This window comes from Lygodium microphyllum, chromosome 3 (genome assembly GCF_053477565.2).
Source record: "Lygodium microphyllum isolate KBCC chromosome 3, Lygodium_microphyllum_v1.1.10, whole genome shotgun sequence".
NCBI lineage: Eukaryota > Viridiplantae > Streptophyta > Polypodiopsida > Schizaeales > Lygodiaceae > Lygodium > Lygodium microphyllum.
In genome coordinates, this window is record NC_141137.1 from 45,971,600 (window position 1) to 45,992,055 (window position 20,456).

Here is a 20,456-nt window from a genome sequence, read left to right on the forward strand (position 1 = left end):
AAGGTGAAGGTGAGGAGACATATTTGTATTTTATCAAATGGTACCCTAATCATGTCCTAGTACACCTTAAATACCCTATTAGTGTAATCGGGTATTTGCATGTGCTAACCCTATGTTAACCCTGTGTAAGACCCTCTAATCCCATTCTTTATATTCCATCTTGACCCAGAAGGTTTTTGCCATCAAAAACAAAAAGAGCACATATTGGTATGGCTAGGTGGAGGGAGGGGGGTTGAAATATTGTAGAACAGTGGTCTATGAGCATGTATGCAGTGTGAGCATGAGGGAAGAAGGTAACTCAATACAAGGATAGGCACCAATTCCAAACAAGAAGGGCTGGACAACATTGGACAGCATGCTGTCCCAAACAGGCATGTAGTGGAAAACTGATCATAACTTGCAATGGGAAACTCCAAATGAGATGTTCCGCATGTCAAAATGGAGCTCGTTGAGCATACTTTCAGCGCAGCTAGGTCATGCATGGGTGCAATTAATGCAGGCCCAAAACTATTCGAAAATAGATGGCTATCTACTGCAATAGAGCTTTTTTCAAGCCCGCGGATCAAATGGATAACCTGCATGGTAAGCATCACCAGCATACAAGTCATCCATGCAAGCGTGGGTCTCTGCACTACCACCATGGTCAAATGGAAAGTGGTTATCCTTTCCATGCATTGGGTTACCATCCACAAGTAAAGCTAGAATGGTCAGTACCACTAGGTATTGCATCGAGTCTGCCATAAGAATCATATGATTAAGCTCAATCTACGCTTGGATGCTGTCAATAACACATGGGTTTGCATTATCTGAAAAGTGTATTGCATCAACCCTTATATGTGACATGTGTATAGACTGAAGGGTCTCCTGAAAGGACATGTTTTCTTGATCCGTAATATGAGCATGATCTTTAAGATCTACATGATCTTCTTTCTTGAATGAAAGTTTGTCTTGCTTTGGACCCACATCAAAATGGTCTTCAACAAGATCTGTCCTATCCTTGGCATAATGATATTCGAATACAAATAGGAGTTTTGCATTCTGTGCTCTACATTTGTCTGGATGATCACAAGATATCGGCTTAGCACATCGATAGCATAAGCCCCTAGCATGCAGTTCCTGTATCGCATCACTAGTAAGGTGTCTAATTCATTTAGCCTTAGATAATAATCTACACACATGCTCATCACCATTGGTCAGGTGAGTAATAGTTCTGACATGCTGCTCATAGTCATCTTGCTACTCATGTACAGCAAATGGCTTCCCATGACCATAATGCTCGTGGTGTCCATATGGAGGGTCATACCAATGTGGTTGCTGCTCATAATGAATCCATATTGTATATGGTGATAACAGCCCTGCTGCTCATGTACATCTATTTGTTGCTATTTGTTGCTAACTATTACCAAAACTTTGGCCATATTGTTGCCCATAAACATGATGCCCAATATTGCATGATGACTGATGTCCAACATGACTACAATGGTATCCTTGCATCCTAGGCTGACCATAAATATGATGAGTGGCAAGTCCATGAGCATAGGTATCGACATGATGTTGGTCATAATCACTCGCTTGCTACTCCTGCATTGCATAAGAATCTCCATATGAATGCTGCTGACCAATATTGTATGAGTTACCATCTACATGTCCATGATCATGACTTACATAAGAACTATGTTGCTGCATAAAGGAGTGCTTGTAAGCGTAATCATGTTGTCCATTACCATGTGCATGCTGCCCATGTGCACCTACATTAGGGATTTGCTGTCCAAAATTTCCATGATGCCCATGCAATACATGCAAACCAGACTGAACATTGGGGCCTTGTTGCCCAAAATTGCCATGTGCATGGTGCCCATTGCCATGTGCATGCTGCCCATTACCATGTGCATGCTGCCCATGTGCACCTGTATTAGGGCCTTGTTGCCCAAAATTTGCATTTTTCCCTTGCATATAGCTTCCACTATGGGGGAGGTATTGTCCCAAGGATGGGCTGGAAGGGTTCATCACGGGTGAGAGAAGGATGGGCTGGGGGAGGTATTGTCCCAAGGATGGGCTGGAAGGGTTCATCATGGGTGAGGGAAGGATGGGCTCATCATGTGGCATGGAGGGATCACCCAGTTCATAGGTGCTATGGGGAAAACCATGGGTGCTACCAAGTTGGCCACATCCCATCTCCAAGGGGGGAGGGTGGTTGGTCTCATGGGGAGGACCTTGCTCCTTGGGCTGGGCCGAGGAGGGTGAGAGGATGGAGATGAGGGTGCCCATGTGCTCTACGAGAAAGTCCATCTTAGCCTTGCTATGACGCTGATCTTGGCGGTTTTCCACCTCCCTATGGCGGTGTTCTAGCTCTTGATGCCGCTCATCATGATGGGTCTCATGTTGACATAGTGTGTCCTTAAGCATAGAAAAATGGTCCATCTTGGGGGCCCCTTCTTCAAGCATGTCTTCACGATCCTCTTGGGTGGAGCTAGGAACATTCATAGATGCACAATAATCTCTAATCTTGTGCTAGAATTCCTCCTAGGTCTTGGCTTTACCCTTATGACCTATCATACTAGGTGCAGTCCACTGGACCCCCTATCACAAAAACTGCAATATCTCGAGCTAGGGAGCTCTGATCGTCAAGCCTCTTGATTTGAAATGGAGCTCTTGATCCCCTCTACGAGGCCATGGAAAAATATTTCTCATAGTAAATATGAAATGTTTTTTGTAATTGACTTTTATGAGCTGAGACATATGGTACACCTATCTCCCACTAAATACATTCACCATACATCCATCAAGTCATACATGTTCTCTGCCAATACATGTGCATTTAGCCATCATACATCCAACAAGTCATACATTTTCTCTACCAATACATGTGTATACATCCATCAAGTCATACATTTGCTGTCCATACATGTCCAAACTACTTGGATGTCAATGATTAGGGCTCGGGCCACCAATTTAGAGTACCGATACCTCCACATCTGTGCAAATGAGACCATCCATGGGGTAGAGTTCAAAGATTACCCTCCCGCTGCAAGTGAAACCCTTCTTGTTGCAAACATGTCCTCCAATTTCTACTTTAAGCCTATCGATGTGTCCAAATTTGACCTAGGAGCACAGAAAACATCGGTCCTTATAGTGTAACTATTGTGATTGTTCGCAAGGACCTTCTGGGTAAGGTTCAGCCTATAACTCCTGTAATGTTGGACTACAAGATCCATGCATACAAAAATTCTTTGTACAACACACTGCCATGCTTTGGCATCTATGTATGTGGCCTTGTTTTTTATGAATTGTTTGCTAAGGGAGGTCTAGAGACAACAGAGAAGAGCAACATTGAGAAGGCTAAGCTTATGGAGCAATGCAAACAATCTAAATATTGCAATCTTCTGGAATGTGATAGAGGTAAGAGCAAATGCCATATTCCAAGTGTGGTTATGAAGCTTTTCCAAGAGTCTGATTTCTGTTTGCAGCCTCAGCGAGACTTCTACACCCGTCGCTCAATCTTTGATTCCATGATTGTTGGTTTCCTGTCCTATTCCATGTGCACTATGCTTATACTTAGTATGTGTCGCACCTCCCACAGAATCACAATAAGTACTTGGTCTTTATACCATAAGATGATATTAGGAGTGGCAAGGCAAACATTGAGGATATTTTGTTGAAGTTCTCTCTTGCTCAGATACAAGAAATGAGAGAGGTAGTCATTAAGTTGATACCTAGACTAGTGTATGCAGATCCACGCCAACGACTCCCAGATTTCAAGGATGCATTTGATCTCACAAACTTCTTCTGGAGTGTGAATAGTTACATTGTCAGGAAAAGGAATAGGAGGCCCTTGTTTGCCCTTCGGATCCCAATCCGATATAATCTTAACCATGATACCCAGCACTCCCTGTCTAAGTAAAACATGGCAAACAACAGAATCAATGTAGAGATTAACTGGGTGACCAGATGCAATCATGTACCCATCCTTAAACTTCATGGACTTAGCTCTTTGAGCTCTGAGTTTGCCACTAACAATGACCTCGCAAACCTTAGCACCACTTTCCATAATGAATCTCAAAACTCCATAGCAAGCCCTTCGAATGGCAAGACCACCCAAAAGCTTGTACTGCAACAATTCAGCTTGGGCAATCGCACAAAGCCCACAGTTGTTGACCTTCTCAGCATAAAGCTCCACAGTTCCTTTAGGGAAATTGAACCTCTTCTGAACTACAAAAGTCAGTTCTTTGATTCTCTGTCCTTTCTCACCGAGAACATTTTGAGTCTTGGTGGCACGGATGATGATCTCTATGCGCATGGGAGTGATGCGAACCTCGACACCTAAGTATCCATCTTCTTGGGACCTTCACACCCTCAACTAGTGCATATGGCAAGCCACAATTGATGATCTGCTAGCTATGCAGACATGCAACTTGCTATGCCTCCTAGAGAATTATCAGATGAAGTACTACTTCTACCACATATTGTCATGGCTGCAGCTCCTATACATGGCGGAGGATTACAACAAGAAGATCATTCGATATGTCCTCGCCGAGATGGAGGAAGAATCCTTAAAATGCCATGGCCATATCACTTCATTGGCGGTGCTGCGAACTCACCGCAAGCTTGGCCTAGTGACCAAGCTGATGAATGCCACACAATGAGCTATGCAAGAAGTGTTTGGGGCTGAGTATGTCTCTCTCCATGTGCAGAAGAGAAATTGAGTTGCCTTCCACTTTACTCAGAAACCTTAGGGTACAAGATCCATGATGTGGAGGCAAAAAAAATTGCCATTTTTATCCCCTTTCCTCCAATCTATCCAATCCTCCTGTCATAGCTTGTGTGGTCTTCAAGAAAGCTGCCATCCCCCTGTGGTACTCCATCACTGCTCCTTACAACTCCTACTATCCATGTTGTACCTATCTGACTAGTTTTTTTGTTTTGTTGAAAAATAGAATTGGATGTAAGAAAAGAAAAAGAAAAAAGGACCAAATACCTATGCTCTGATACCAACTGTAATTAAGGGGACCTAAAAGAGAGAGAGAGGAGGAAGAAGACTACAAAAGAGAGAGAAGAAGAGAGCAGAGGAGAGAGAAAGACTAGGAGAAGAGAGAGAAAGATAGGAAAGAGAGAGAAAGAGAGAGAAAGAGGGGAGGGAGAGAGAAGAAGCCATGGGAGCTGAAGGTGAAAGTGAGGAGACAGATTTGTATTTTATCAAATGGTATCCTAATCAGGTCCTAGTACACCTTAAATACCCCATCAGTGTAACTGGGTATTCGCACGTGCTAACCTCGTGTTAACCCCGTGTAAGACCCTCTAATCCCATTCTTTACAGATAAGAGCTTGAATAACACCTTGTTGAACAAACTAAGCATATGTTTTAACTGGTAGATAAGTACTTGCTCAATGAAACTCACATGTACCACCTCTACTTCCATTTTAGAGTCATCAAATGTCATGAACCCATGTGCCAAAGTTCCCATTATGTCCACCAATGGAAAATATATCCTACTGGAATCGATCCCTTTTATAAGATTCATAATACTCTATTCCCTGCCTATGGAAAGTGTCATCCAATAGTACTTATAATTGGTTAAAAGCTTAGATTGACAAAATTATTAGTTCAAATTGATGCACAAATCGGATGTTGTATGCACGCGTAGTGAACGTCGAAAGGTCCCCAAGAACAAAGAACTCTACAAGAGCTCATGAAGCAAGAAGAGAGGTTTGCAGGACATGAGACAAAAAGACAAATTGGGTTCAATCTCCCCCCATGCCTTGTGTAAATACTTCGTAAGGCATGTATTTATAAATTTATTAATCTCCAAGCTCAAAAATAGCCCAATTTACAATTAGCATACTTTTGGCTTTTGTATTTGCTTTTTCCCAAATAAAGAGTAAAGCGTTTGGGCGTCCAAAAATACAGCTATGCCCAAATACAATGTCCAATAATGAAATATTAAAACCAAGTGCCTATGCGCATACAAAAATAATAAATGTTTGTCAAGAACTTTAATAAATAAGTGCACCTAAATAAATATTGATGCCACACTTTAGTGATAAGATGTGCGTCCATTAAAAATAATAATTCTTCTCACACCATTGCCCGGTGCTTCCCAATGCCATCGCTCCCTGCTTTACACATCAACTGAAGCATTCACAATTGTTAGAAAATAATAAGATAAAACCCACAAAAGTGAATATCTAGCAGTCTATAGCTACAAAAATTAAATAAATAGGTTGGAACTCTGTCCTAACTTTAATTTAATTCAAGTGCACTCTAAACTCATAAATGTTCATTAATTTAAATATGTATTTTTGTGAAATCACCCGTTGTGGAATCACCTAGGTGCACATTAAATTAATCTGATGCCTGAAAAGGACAGGCATCCCCATCAACTTCTCGCATAAGGAATCCACCTTGTGTATGAGCCTCGACAAATAAATAGTTTTACGGAATCAACCAAAAAATCTGAGGGAATCCACTGTGGAATATGCCTCCTAGGATCAGATCCATGGGGTGGGATAACAATTGTCCTCCATTGCTATTAGCTCAATGTGGAGCGAGTAGTGAGGGGTAAGCACTTAGGTCGCGGGGGCGTGCATCCATTCGGCTTCTTCAACATGATGATTTTTAAACTTAACAAAATATCTAGAATATCTACGGGTAGTTCTGGTGGTCATAAAGTTAGTGTCCAGAATAGTTTCAAGTTCAAGTATTTCAGTTTCTTCTTCTAACAAAAGAGGGTTTTCATAGATAGGGTGGATAGGTAATTGGCCTCTAAAAGGTCGTAGTTGACTGATATGAAAAGTATTATGTATTTTCCAATGTTAGGGTAGTTCTAATTTAAATGCATTGTCATTGATGCCGGCTTTGGTCTTGGCAGTATCTGATTGCCTTGGGATTCGATTTTGGCACTGTTAGCTCTCTTTTATTGAAATCTGAAATTTATTACAGCAAGCATATATGTATGGACTGACATGGATTTTTCATGCTGAAACACTCTGAAATGATGTACTTTCACCAGTACTTGGTGGGTAATAGCTTTGGTTCTACTTTCTTCGCCATTTTTCCTCGATTTTGGTGATTTTTTTGTCATTTTCTGCAGTAAACAAGGAATTTTGAACTGTCTACAATCTTCCAACCTACATTATGGCGAGTTCGTCCATTGATCATGCTATTTTCAACATCACTAAGCTTGATGGTATGAATTATTTTTATTGAAAGAGCCAGATTTGGCAGGTGTTGGTGCAGAAATCGCAGATCAAACCTTTGAGGTTAAGCAGGCATCCGCCTGCAACTATGCCCGGAATGGCTTGAGCTTGATGAGTTATGCAAGTCCACCATTATATTGTCTCTCACAGAACAGGTTCACTACAATGTATTTGAGGAAGAACAGAGTGCATGGCAGTTCTAGGATAAAATCAAGAATCTCTATGACAAGAAAAGTCCAGTGAGTCAAATGTATAGGCTAAAGCAGCTTATGGATTTGCGCATGAAGGAGAATGTGACTATGTCTGCTCACTTGAGCCAATTCCATACTATACTCAAGAACTTGACTTCGCACGACATCACTTTTGCAGAGGATGTCACTCCTCTTTTCTTGCTTGGTACTCTTAATGAGTCATGGGATGTATTCCGCACTGCATTATGTGCCTCTACTGCTATCTTGAAATTATCTGATGTTGAGAGTGCTCTTCTGTAGGAAGAGGTTAACCGTAAGGATCTGGGTGCCTCTCGTGTGTCTCATGCTATGAGAGTTAGAGGCAGGAATGATGGATATGGAAAGCATGGCAGTGGTAGTGGCCGTGGATGGGATTCTCAAAAATCTCGGTCCAAGTCTCGTGGGAAGTCACGTAGCAAATCCCATGGCAGGAATGCAGATGTTACTTGTCACCATTGTGGGAAAAATGGCCATATTAGGCCACAATGCCATAAATTGTGCAATGAAAGGCGCAAAGATAAGGGGACGGACAAAGTGCAGGATAAGTCTTTTGATTGCAGCATAGTACCTGCAAAGTCCAGTGTTAAAATTGAAGAGATCAATGTTATGTAGCGTGAGAATGTTGATGATGATGATTATATCCTAGGAGCTTCTTCTAGTGCTTCGTAGATGACAGAGATACACTCTATGTATGCATAGTGTTGGCTCTTGGACTAAGGTGTGTCCTTTCATGTGACACCTTGCCGAGAGTGGTTTCATTTATACCGTACTGTTTCGGGTTCTGTGCACTTGGGTGAAGACAACTCTCTTGATATTGTGGGCATTGGTGATATTAGGCTGCAGTTTCCTTCTGGCAGCAGTTTTGTTATGCAGGATGTACGTCATGTACATGCTTTGACATGCAATCTCATGTCAGCTGGACATCTTGATGACACATGATATCATGTATTTTTTGGAGACTCTGCATGGAATATTACTCGTGGCAGACTTGTGATTGCGAAAGGTGCCAAGGCTGGCAGTCTCTACCCCTTGATTGTATCAGCTTCTTCCCTTAATCATGTTTTGTCTGTGGGTTCTATCCCACATGTATCTCTTTGGCATGCCCATTTGGGCCATATGTCTTTGAAGGGAATGAAAATGCTTTCTAGTTTATAGTACTTACCACCCCTTGATTATGCATGTTTTGATTCATGTGAGCATTGTCTTTATGGCAAACAGACTAGGTCTACGCATAAGAAGTCTGGTAGGCCACGCATGAGTGAGCCCTTGGCATTGGTACATTCGGATGTCTGTGGGCCCATGCCTTGACAGTCTATGGGTGGTGCAAAGTATTTTGCTACAATGTCGTAGAGTTCACACAAGGGCTACAGAACACGGGGTTCAAGATACAGCAATGGAAGAGACTAACAAGAAGAAAATTGAATTGTTGATGCCAAAGTACACTATATTTCTTGTCAAGTGAGTTACATGAAGCTCATGTTCAGAAAAATCTGATCATATTCAGTTTCCTGTTTGTGAAGAGATCTTTGCAAAGATTGCAATATTAGCATACATTTCTACAGGTACGATTGATAGCCAGATGGTGTAGTTCCTAATCCTGATCCATATCCATAACCATTATAAGAGCTAGGAGTATTGATGAAGGCTAAAGTTCCGTAGTCCAGATTGTCATACAAGTAAGATCCTGGAAGTGAAATAGGACTCCTGTTCCCAGCACTGTAACCAAGATAATGGCCAACACTGAGAGGATGATGATTAAAGCCAGCTTAAGCTGACCCTGCACCATAGGTAGATACACCTATTTCAGTATACTGGGCCCTTTCAGATCCACGAAATGAGGGTTTCTCATAAGAGGTTGTGCAATTGACACATTCAATGGACCCTCCAATATCACATGAAATGTTTGCAAAGCTAGCAAGTCGGCTATGCACACTTCCATCTGCAGCTAATAGTCTCTGAAGTTGCTTATTGGTGAGCAGTCTAGGATATCTTGTCTCCCAGTAAATACAGTTCACAATGACAGAAGCATAAGGCACAATAGTTTCATGAAACACAGACTGATACTGTTCAGGATGAGAATAGTAGTTTGCTTTGTCAAAACCCTGTTCAGGATCATTTGACGACACCATGTGCTCTGCAGATACCACACAACCATACACTTGATAGGTTCCTCCTTTTGATCCCAGAAAAGACTGGTTTGTCTTCTCCTGCAATTTTGGCAGTTCAGAAGCATCAACAAACGTATGTGGTAGTAGACGAAATATTTCTTGGGCTCCACGAGAAACATTTCCAGTGCCAGTGAAGATAAAGACCAAGGGGCTTAATTGAGATGGCAACTCATAGGTACCATTGTCAAAAACATGTTTCACCTCATACAGTCCAAACCATCTTTGAACCATTTTTCTCATGCTACTATGTTGATTCTCTAGACTACTGTCGTAGACTAGAACCCAATCTCCTTCTTTTATGGCTCTAGGCCTCAAGCGATGCCTTAAATCAAACCTGTCCTTGTTTCTGAGTCGGGTTGCCTTCAAACGATCAATTGCTAGCTGCACATCTTCTGTCCTTCTCTCTAGTTAACGAATCCGAAGAGCTAGAAGCTCTTCCCTTGATAAATTCTCATGCCACGGAAGAACACTCCAAGTGAGAGTACAAATTTCTGTAGGCATGACAGGTTTTTGCCCATACATCAACTCTGCAGGCATGTATCTAGTAGTCACACTATGTGTAGAGCGATTAGCCCACAACGGAAAAGGTAGTAATCTCGGCCAATCCCCAATCCGACCTCTACAAGCTTTTGCCAATGCTTTAACTATCGGCGGATGTCCTCTTTCACTCTTGCCATTTCCCTCTGGATTATAGGCAGTAGTAAGAGCCAATTTAATCCCAAGCCGTGAGAAAAATTCTCTAGCTTCATCTGTATCTAGCTCTCCACGATCAGCTGTAATCTTACCTATACATCCATACCTGCAAAATATTTCTTCCAACAAGAATTTACATACTGTAGTGGTGGTCTTTGTCCGCAAAGATCTGCCTTCAACATAGTTTGTAAGATCCTCCCTAGCCAAGACAAGATATCTCATCTGCCAAAGTCCCACTGGCAAAGTAACCAAGTCTACCACCCACTTATAATGCATACATAGTGGATAAGTCAGATGCAACTCATCACGATGTCGCACTAAAGAGTAAAGCTGGCAGTCCCTGCAAGTCTCCACAAAGTGAGAAACATCTTTATACATCCCTTTCCACCAGTATCTTTCTTTGATTTTCTCATAGGTAGCCCACACACCTCTATGTCCAGCCCATGAGCTCTCATGAAACTCTAGCATAATCTGTATCTGCATCGCTACATCACAAACTACTCTCAAGGGCAAGCCGCCTCTCTTCTTTGGATGCTTCCAAAGAAAACCATCTTTCAAGAAATACCCATAAGCCTTCCTTCTGATTTTCTTGAATTCATCATCTGTCCAATCAGCTCTTTGAGTCAATGAACTTAGATACTGTCCAATTTGCAGCCACTCGTCAACATAAAGTTCTTCAATAAAGGCTTCAACAGTAGATACATGACAATCATGAACAAGGACAGAAGCTGCAAACTTTGTCTCATCATCTTTTGCAAGCATTGACTCCTCATCTTCATATCTCGCTCTAGATAGCATGTCAGCTAGCAACTGGATTATCTTTCCCTGCTATATGTCGAAATTCTGGATTCAATGATTTGATATAGGCAATCCACCGAAGCATCGCTATATCTGGAGTCGAGCAACTAGTAATCATGCCAAGCAAAGGCAAACAATCTGTTTCCACAACAACTCAAGCTCCAATGAAATACCCTTTATCACACTTCAGTGCAGTAACTACTCCCCACAACTCTCTTTTAATTTGCGGATATCTCCTCTGTCGCTCATTAAGAACTTTAGCTCCAAAGCGGATTGCATATCTTTTTCCATCAGCATCATCTTGTCCCACTGCCCAACCTATGCCAATAGGGCTAGTATCAACTGTCAACATGATCGGCCGTCCACACTGATAATCCGCCTTGCAAAGAGTAGGAGCTGACTGCAACAGCTTCTTGAGTTTACGCATGGCTTTCGAATGCTTCTCATCCCAATGAAATTTCTGCCCCTTTCGAAGCAGCTAATAGAGAACATCTGCTATATGAGCAAAATGAGGAATCCAAATCATGTAAAATACACAAGCTCCCACAAATCTCCGCACCTCTGAAGTAGTCGAGCAATACTCTGCAATCCTGCTTATGGCATCCACCTTTGCAGGTGAAGGCTTCCTACCATAATATCCAACCATATGCCCAACTATGATGACTCCATTAACACCAAAGACAGATTTCAGCCCTGAAAGAGTCAAGTTTACCTCCTCTAATCGTGTCAATATTTGCTCACAAGCAACCAAGTGGTCAGCCACAAACTGTCTGCATCCACGCAAATCAAGACTTTCATTCTTTTCTTCTTCTGCACAACCCTTAATAGGCACATCATCTAAGAAAGGCATGGTATACTGCGGAATATAGTCTCGTAGAACTCTATGCATAGCATTCATCATATGAGCAACTGAGTTTGTGGCACCTTGAGGCAAGGTACACATCCTCACAAGACCAATAGGTGTCTGCATAGTAGTAATATCCCTGCTTTCCAAGGCAAGCTGAAACTGATCATAACCTGAATACAAGTCACCTAGAGAATAGATGGCTCGTCCTGCAAAAGCCTCAGCAAATTCATCCACAACTCGACCTGTTCCCACATTCCTAATTGTCACTTTGTTCACGGGCTGCATATCCTGAATAAATCTCAAAGTACCATTCTTCTTTGGTACAGTAAACCACCTGTTAGAATAGGGTGCAGAAGAGGGTTCCAAAATCCCCATTTTAATATTCTCATTCAGCAACTCTATCAGCTTTGGCAAGTGTGCTTTAGGCACAGGTATAGGACGTATATTCCATGGTACATGAGGAACAGTGAAGATGACCATAGGTGCAACCAATTCGGGACTAATGCAGCCAATTTCATGTGGAAAGAACGCAAATGCCTTACCATGACGTCCAAGCATCTTTCTAAAACATTCTTTTTCCACTGGAAGCAAGAAATCATCATTTCCAATCTTCAATTCTGCAAGAGTTTCAGCTGTAAATTTATGTCCAATATTTGCAGGATCTCTCAACATAGGCTACTTCATAGCTTTTTCAATCTGCTCATCACTATCAGGAGGAAGCGGCCATGCAACCAGCTTAACCTTCTTATCAACTGTTTTATATTTTGTGTCAACCTTGGCATCATTCAAGCACTCTTTTCTTTGCTGCAATTTCTGCAAATTTTCAACAACTCTCAACTCTGTTGGCTGAAAAATTTCAGCCCTTTGCTCTATGGACTGCATGGGTGCAGCCTGAAACTCTGTATGCTGAAATTTTTCTGCATTCAACTCTGTTGGCTAAATGGATTCAGCCCTCAGCTCTATGGACTGCATGGGTGCAGCCTCATACTCCATATGCTAAATTTTTCCAGCATTTAACTCTGTTGGCTGAAAGGTTTCAGCCCTCTGCAACTCTGTTAGCTGATCAAGATCAGCCATAAATTCTAATATAGATCAAAATGTCGTCAAAGAACACCAAGACAAACTGAAAGAGAAAAGGTTGCAAGATCTTATTCATCAGGCTTTGAAAGGTAGCTGGAGCGTTTGTAAGCCCAAATGGCATCACCAAGAAATGATAGAGCCCACGATCAGTCCTAAAAGCAATCTTGACTTCATCACCCTCACGCATGCGAATTTGATGATACCCTGATCTCAAATCAATCTTCATGAAGAATCGAGCCCCCTTAAGCTCATCAAGCAAATCATCAATCCTGGGTATAGGATACCTGTTCTTCACTGTTATCTTATTGACATCCCTGTAGTCAATGCACATTCTGAAAGATCCATCTTTCTTTTTGACTAACAGGACTGGAGATGCATAAGGTGAAGAACTTGATTCAATGAATCCCATTTCAAGAAGCTCTTTGATTTTCTTGGCTACTTCCTCTCGTTCACATTTTGATAATCTGTAAGGTGGCTTATTGATTGTCTTTGAGTTGGGCTCCAAATCAATGGGGTGATCCACCGCTCTCTTAGGAGGCAATGAAGTAGGTACTTCAAACAAATCTCTATACTCCTCAAGAAGAGCTGTCAAGGCTGGATGGTTTGCTGAATTATTGGGCTGATCCTGTGTTTCTTTATTCAAATGCAAAACAAATATCTGTGAGCGCTTCTTGTACTCTCTCTTGAGTTGTTGAATGGTGATAAGCTGAAAATCAGATCTACTAGGAATTCCCTGTAAATGGATGAGCTGTCCATTGGAGAAAAACTCCATATATAACTATGAGAAATCCATAGTAATCCTGCCTAATGTCATCAACCAATCACAACCAAGTACAATATCTATGGGCCCCATTTCCAAAGTGATCAGGTTTACTTTGACTTCAAAATTTTCAGCCAACTGCAAAGAAACCTGTGGGCAAATCTGTGTGCTGATTTCCTCTTCACCATTAGCCACTTGTACTCTAATGGGTTGCTGTAAGTCTGTGGGAACACAATTCAACTTGTCCATAATGGACTTATTGACAAAACTGTGAGTACTGCCACTATCTATCTGGATGAACACTGGCTTTCCACATATGCTTCCCTTCATACGAAGTGTATTAGGGCTCTTAGATCCCGTCCAAGCATCCATAGAGATAGAACAATTAGTGGCAGCAAGCGACTCATCACAACATCCACCAGGATCAAACGGAACATCTCTGCCTGGATCAAAAGGAAAAGAGTCGGCTGGATCATAAAAGTACTCCTATCCAATGTCCTCCTCAAGATCTTCATTTTCAGCATTGATTGCCACTGCATTAGCTTCATCTATGTCATCTTCAAAGTCCTCAAAAACTAGCATACTCTGAAGCTTTGGCTTGATATTTTTGTATACACACTTTGAAGCATGATCAGGAGTATACTTTTCTCCACACTTGAAGCATAAGCCCTTGTCCTTCCTTTCCTTATAAAGATCCATGGGAATAGATTTAGGATTTGTATTAGTAGCTGAAGTGGACTTAAGCTTGTTGTCACCCTGCTTAAATTCAACCTTTGGACTGTTTGCTGTCCTGAAATTACTTTGAGACCTAGAAGCATTAAATGGAGGATAAGTTGGTACCCGTAAGCTCCCACTAGGCATATGATTGCTGCCATAAATGTTACCAACTTGTCCTTGCTTTAAAACAGTCCTTGGGTGTCCATAACTTGGCTGAAATGAAGATTCTTTCGTATACTTTCTTCCATAGCGCTCCGCAAGCTCAATAGCCTTGAAAAGTGAAGTAGGATTTTGTACCATAACATCAGCTGACAAAGATGGCTCTAAACCATACATAAACTTGTGTAGCTTGGCCTCATCACTGATGCTTTCCACATACATGGTCAAGTTGAGGAATTGGTTTGTATATTCTCTTACACTTAGGCCCCTTTGTTCCAAACCATACCATCTCCGTGCTAGCTTCTCTTTTTCAAGAGGCGAAACAAAAACTTCAGCCATAAGTGCCTTGAAAGCTTTCTAATTCTCAATAAATATATTCTCTTTCTTGATATACCTCCATCAAGTATGGGCAAATCCTTCTAGGTGCAAGGAAGCAAAGTGAATCTTCATATCATTAGTTTTAGGATATATATCAAAGTAGGACTTCATCTTAGAGGTCTATTCCTCTAATTCTGATGGTGAAGATGACTGGCCATTGAATTTGGCTAAAACAATTTTGTCCTTGAATTCTCTTTCATGAAAGGGTTGCTGTCCCAAAATTGGCTGATCAGGATTTCCAGGTACAGAACCTCCAAATTGAGACTGAAATCTTCCAACAGGTGGTTGAGAATTACCATGTAATCTTCCTGTTGGTAAAGTACCCCTAAATTTTGAGTATGCAGTCCAAAAGCTTGAGTATTGGCCCCATTCAAACTGCCCAAATAGTCATCATGCCTTTGTGAAGCTTCTCCTACTTCATACTGACTATTTGGAATGCCTCTTCTTCCAATAATCCCATTTCCATGACCATTCTGGTTAGATGGCTGAAGTGGGACTGAAGGGCCACTGTTTGAACAAGCCTTCTCATTAACTTCCTTTGATGCCATTTGCAACTGCATAAATTTAGCAATTTGTGCCATGAGTTGTTCGTTGGATTCTACCAACTTATCAATAGAAGCCTTGGTCTGATCAGTAGATTGAACCATCTGCTCCATTCTTGACAAGATGGCCTCATGTCATTCCCTATGTCTTTGTTCATGGGCACACAAAGTATTATTGAGTATACTGATTTCTCCTTGTTGTTGAAGCTCTTCAGGGTTCTCTTGAAGTGTACTATCCATCATGGAATCCCTGATTTGCTGAGCATAATCCTCCTGGACCTTATTTTTGCCTTTGTGTCCTGCCATTTTAGTGCAGTCCTGTAGTACCCCCTGTCAGTAAAACGGCTATAACTTTGGCTAGGAAACTCCGATTTCAGAACTTTTTTGTGCAAATCGAAGCTAACAATGCCCTCTTCAAGATGAGCTATTGCACGCTATAACATGTTTAGGACAGAAAATTCTGTAGCTGGATTTCAGGGTCTGAATTGTCCAGTCCTACACCCTGTCTAGACCTGTAAGTGCCCTTTTTTGACTCTGTAATGCAAGATAGTAACCCCAAATAGTTACCAAACCTTGCAAATGGGTATATAGGACCTGTGGGTACCCTGTAGTACCTGCACCTATGCTTCAGCAATGAAGGGTGTACCTATAACCACCTGTAAATACCCTGTAAGTAACATGTAAATTCCCTGTTTTACCCTGTTTTGGTGGTACTTGAGTCTTTGGAAAGTCTTCAATCTTCAATCCTCCACTTGATATACCTGTGTGAGGGATAAAATGGCATGACATGCTCCCTACACGGGCTCCGAATCACCGGGAGGTGGGCAAAGTTCCCCCCGGGTCGGTTGGTTGCACCCCTTCGGGATCTTCGATAGTGAGGGAGGGTCACCTCTCTTTTGTCCCACTATCTCCCCCAGCATCCACCATTTTCCTCGGTGGGAATATCAACATGGCAGAGGCTAGTGTGTTAAGCAATCAGCATGATATGCAATTCAGAAATATTCATTCAGTCTTTCATGAGATGCAATTGATTGAGATAAGAAAAATTGAGATGGGAGAAGGGTCTTACCTATGCAATTCAGTGACACTGATTGCTAGTACTTACCCTTTTACAATATTTCAGCTTGGGTGAGATAAATTCAACAAAACAAATCAAGGTTATGCATCAAGTTGATCAAATGATACCTATGATGAGTAATGGTTTGAATCAAAAATGGAATTCAATGGAATAGGCTGAAATTGAGAAAAATTAACACTAATCTCTGATCTATTGATCAATCCAGTGAATTAATTGATCAATAACCTTCCATCAACAAGTGGAAAAGCCATTAGCAATAGGATTATTGAGAGATTTCAGAGATTAGTAAAAGGGAAATACCTCCATTAAGCTTGAAGAATATGATGGATGTCAGCTTCAACCCCGTTGATGCAAAAGTTCTTCATAATCCATCATAAAGCTTGAAATCTCCATGAAATCAGTCCATACAAACTTCAATATGATGAAATCCTTGAAGAATCAATGCTCCAGCCTTGCTTGAACACTTGAACCTCAAAGATTCAAGCTCCTTGATGAAAAGCCCCAAAATAATCCTTCCATTTGAGCTCCAATGTCATGCACGGGCTGAAATCTCTTCAATATCTTCAATCTTGGAGTCTATCCAGCTTGTACTTAGCTTTAGAGAAGCTTTGGAGGTCGGGAAGGTCCAAAATTTTGAGAAATTTGAGCTTCCATGTCTGTGGCTATGGTTGCCCTGCTATGTATTAGGGTTTGAGCAAGAGAATGACTAATCAGAATGCTTCAGAGGTTGAAGATTGTTGCCAATCAAGTGCTTGATGAATCCTTTAAGAGCTGAGATCAATGGCTGAGTATGTGGAGCAAGCTGAGCAAGGAGGAGAGAGCAAGGAATTCAGCGCAATTTTCGACGCATTTTTTGGGCTGTTCCTGGCTAGTCATCAACATCACACCTCAACCATGGTACTCCTCCTGAAGCTCATGCTGTAAGGATCCTTTGCCCCATGCTTTGACAGAGAGAAATGTTCAGCAGAGAGAGATATTTGAGGACATTCTTGACAACCACCATGAAAGCTTCAGCCAAAAGCTTGAAGGAGAGAGAAGAGAAGCTCTCTTTTGAAAAGTAACTGTAGTTTAGTCTCTAACTAAGCCTGGTTAACCATCCTTTACCCTAGTTACCTCCATTTTTGCATGAAATTTGATGACGTCCAGCCATTTAAGCCTTTACCCGCCATATCTGACCTTGGATATCTCCAGATGTAATCTCTTGCTAACTGTAGGTGTCCTGCAGCACTCCACTAGTCACTATCTTGTACCATTTTTGTCTGAAATTGGTTTTGAAATAGGAAAATGGGATTGAAAATGGAAGAAAATAATGGATCAAAGACTCAAGCTCTGATACCACTTGTCAGAGAGAGAACCAGGGAGAGAGAAAGAGGAGAGAGAAGATTGCAGAGGAGAGAGAAAGATTGCAGGAAGAGAGAGAATAAGAGTGATGAGGAGAGTGATGAGAATAAGATTTAGAGAGAGAAAGACAAGAAAGATGAGGAAGCCATAGAAGCTGTGAACAAGAAAGGAGGGAAATACTGTAATTGTATTAATGTGTCAAAAAGATATGAAAATTTACATCTTCTCTCCTTTTATACCAATGTCAGTGTGACATGGCATATTATCAACATTTTTAACACTTATTTGCTATTCCCAGCTTCTTACAAAATAAGACATTACAAAACAACGTCAATAAGGGGGTTGTACTTTGCACGCACATGTTTGCTCCTCCAGGATACAGAGCGAGGAGTACCCCTACGAAGATTTCGATGTGCCACTCTCGCATCATACCATCTCGTCCATGATAGGAAGTAAAAAGGATTGTGCCGAAGATTACGCTTTGCCACCCTCATGTCGTATTAGCTGCTCCATGATACGACACGGATAGGACCCTATGGAGATTTGGCTTCACTACTCTTGTGTCGTATCAACTTATCCTTTATGTGTCCTATTGATGATACTAGTGAATAGTTTTTGTATTACTCTTTATGTCATTTTCTCTAAGGCAACAGTGATGGCAAGAACAAAGGTTCCAATCTTCTCTAGAGTACCTGATTAGCCAACAAATCAATCTAGACCCTCTTCTACTCAAAGAAGTAAGCCGTCCAAGAGCCAAGGAGAAAGAGAAGATCTAGGTTTTACTATATGTAGAAGTATTTTAATGAGATAAGGAAGGCCTAGAGAGCTTTAGAGCATGTCATGCCAAAGCCAGCTTTTATTAAAGTTGTCAAGGATATTTCTTATAGATTATCAAGAGTGTTGACTAAAACTGGCTTGCAAAAGAAATGGTAGCTTGTAGCGATTTTTTATCTTTAGGAGGCAATTGAAGTCTTTGTTATTGAATTTATGAATAATGCTTACATTGTTGCTACACATGCTCATAGGATCACCTTGATGAACAAAGATTTTAGTATGATCAGCGAAATAAGGTACATGTTTGAAAAGATATTGAGGCACTTTCCCACTTGATATAAAAGCCTTTGAGATCCTTAACATTCCCCCAAAATTTTCTAGGAAAGCGAAAGGGCCAAAGATCAAGGATGTGATACATCTATACCCAACAAGGACTGCATCCCAGCAAGAGTTTGTCCAAGAAGAAAAAACACAAGAGATCATAAAAACCGAGGATGCTGTTTGCAAGAGAAAAATCAATGTGCTTGGCCCTGTTAATTATAGGAGAATGGGAGAGGTGTATGGAAAAATGGTTATCAATGTTTCTTGCACTTCTAAGAGGAAGAGGACTATCTTAGCATATCTCTTGAGGACAAGTCCATGCTAGTTGTTAAAAAGGTTATTCAATTGTCATATTCTGTAGTTTATTGTTGCATAAGGTAAGGCATTTTAACTCTCAAAATTTTTATTATATAGAATAATTGTGCTATTGATTGAAAATAACACTCTGTTTTTTCTATGAGTTTCAGGGCATTGGATTGCATCTCTTAGTAAAGAAATCTCTAAATTTATATGTATTGTTGATCCACTGTTATCAATGGGATTGTTTTCGAGATCTGGTTCAAACATAGCAATGTCTTTTAAAGCTTTTGATTCTATCACAAACTACCTTTTTTTTTTCCTTACATCGAATACACTCACCAAAGAAATTATCCTCATTAACTCTCTAAGTGGTATCCATGGCCAAGCAAGAATGTGTGTTAAATGGAATACTACTTGCTTTTTGGTTAATTGTTTATTTTATTTGATTGTCTATTTTGGTTACATGTTTCCATTTGTAATGTGCTAGCAAGCTCGTGACTAACTTCTTGGACACCACATGTGAGGATATTGCTGATCCTAAAAAACCATATAACTCTCAAAAAACAAGAAGTACTATTGCAAAGTCATACACATACTTGTGGATGGAGAGTGATTTCAAATGTCTTCAAGACAACAGATTCAAAGATACTCAAGATAGATGAGGTGAATGTAAGTCTCTTTCATATTGTTGGTTTTTTTAGGGACCCTTTTTCAATTTACCAACTTGTTACATTTTTTCTCATAAAGATAGATGAGGTGAATGTAAGTCTCTTTCATTTTGTTGGTTTTTTTAGGGACCCTTTTTCAATTTACCAACTTGTTACATTTTTTCTCGTAGTGCTGAGATTACCCTGACTCATATATGTGGTGGATAAGGGAGCAATGTAACAAGTTGATTTTGGATAGGGCAATCACACTAATTGATTTCGATCCCCCTCCACAAAACCACGGAACATGCATTATATATAAAAACCCTTCCCTCAGTAAAAGAATCCACAATTTGATCAGCATAGATAATGTTTATGAACACCTTATGAATCACATGAGAGGTTCCACTTAAGCTTTCCATAGGTTTC